The following is a 2,384-nucleotide window of genomic DNA, read 5'->3' on the forward strand; positions in this document are numbered from 1 at the left end:
ATTGTGTTAATCTTTCTTTCTTTGAAGTCAAACTGAAATAAGAATTTAATTCAATTTTACAATATAAAGTAATGATACTGCAGCTATTTTTCAAAAGGGGACAAAACCATTTTGGACATATTTGTGCAAACAACATTTCCGTGTCATGTTTCCCATGACAGAAGACTGACATCTGAGAGCTGACGTTGCCAGGAGACAAACTGTCATTTTCCTACCAACTGCAGCACATACATTATAGCCTAAAAACCTTTCAACTTTGAATACAAGACTTATCCATTTTTCAACCAGCCGATATATAGTAGTATTGGTTATATAAAATACAAGACGTTTATTCCTTTACAACATTTAACATTTAAGGGGATCTATTGTGCTGGCTAACAAGCTAGACTAACAAGCTTCCATTTTCTAATGTTAGCATTAATTCCCACTAGATTTTACTCTTCGCTCATGCTCATTCAACACCTATTTAGTTATGGGCAACTCCTGCATACAACTCATTAGTGTTAGCTGTCTTCAAAACTCACAACAATTAGTAGTCCTGCATCCTCAACACTCCATGTTTTACCTGGTGATTCGAATCACAGCACAGAGTAGCTTACAGAGTCACTGAGGAATGTAGGGAGTGCTCAAATTACAAATAGGATTAGCAATGGCTAATAGTGTTGGACATTATGTGGCTGTTGGAATTATGATATTATGAACAATTTTTAGTGCCCACTCACACAGATGTTGCACCAATCAAATTACCAGTACTGACACTGTTAGTCAGACCAAAAAAAATCACATCCCTCTGTGAATCAATGCAATCGTGCTATAGATGCAGAAAAAAACAAAACTAAAATTTATTCGTTTTGTTAATTACAATTTTGACCAAAAAAGTACACAAGTCGAAACAAACACCAAGGATATCTGTATGCTGATTTCTTAGCAAACTGAAGAAATTTTAATTGCAGTTCAACTTTAAAACATGCATGATTGTACTATTCACTGTGTGTAAGATATTTTAAAGTTTAACTTGTAAATTAGGGGTAGCCTTTTATAAATATTCAAGTGAATATCAGGTACCATTTTTGCCTAAAAACTGTTTACTGTTGGATTGAAATTCTTCACATGTAGATAATATTTTTTTTTCTGCTGTCTCAAAAGAGGCATTTTGGCAAGTCATAATTTGTGGACACTTTCTACTCTATCACACAGCACACAGCCAAAATGCTTCTCAGGCTCTCTGCAGGCACTCATCACTGCCAAAGTGAGAGCAAATCTGTGAAAACAGTGGACGCCAATTCCCACTGACCAGGAGTAGTGACCATGCTCACAGTTCAATATTTAGGCAGCTGTTCAGAGTTCCCACAGTCAGAGTTGCTTGACCAAAACTTTGATATGACTCAGTCTATTTTCTTAAGCTTGTCTGTATATTAATGTCCGTAATTTTTTGTGGAAAAATATTTTATTGCCTTTGCCATTGTCAGTAGTTATGACAGATGATACACTTACAGGTGCAGTGTATTGTCAAATATGTAATTAAATTCCCCTTTTCTTTAAAACATGTAAAGCCTACACACAATGACGAATCCACCAGAACCAATCAGTTGTTAAAAAAGAAAATAAGCCAGTTATTCAGTTCTTATTGTATCCATATTCAAAGATGTGGGCTGTTCTCCAGTGATAACAGATAGTGGTGGAATAATATTATCTCTCCCCTTTTGTATTTGAATTTAAATTTATTTGAATCACAATGGAATGTATGATATGCCATTCCTAAAAGACATTTGGATTTGTGTTTGTCAGCCGCATCTAAATTATTCGCTCATCTCAATGAATTACTCAACTACTTTTTTAAATGGGTGAAGCTTCAATCTGTCACTCACTTTTGTATTTTCAATAACACATTTCTATCAATCATGCTTTTTTCTTTTTTCTTTTTACTGTGCCTCAAATGCTTTCAAGCCAAACAACTGTGAATTTAATTAAGTTGGTGTTATCATATTTCTTTTTAATGTTGTCTTTGAGTCTTCACTCTATTTTCGTTGCAGCAGACGTCGTCCACAGTGGAGTCTAATGATCGCAGAGAAAAAATTCAAGCTAATCAGAGGCAGCAACAATAACCACTATCAGGAGCCAGTTCCCATGAAGGCTCCTACTGCTGCAATTCAAGTCCCATACTATGTTATGGAGTCAAAAGAATTTGGTGTCAAACTCACCCAAAATATACTAAACACCATCATTCTCTTTGGGTTCAGGCCATAAGGGTCATTGCTCCTGCAGTGCATAGTGCAACCTAGTGTGTGCTTTTTGGGAGGTAAAAAAAACATATAATATATAAAGAATGTCATTGCTTAGAGACTACTGTACATCGGAAAGCAACTGCATGGCCCCTGCATTAA

The sequence above is a fragment of the Thunnus albacares genome, chromosome 3 (assembly GCF_914725855.1).
Source record: "Thunnus albacares chromosome 3, fThuAlb1.1, whole genome shotgun sequence".
Taxonomy (NCBI): domain Eukaryota; kingdom Metazoa; phylum Chordata; class Actinopteri; order Scombriformes; family Scombridae; genus Thunnus; species Thunnus albacares.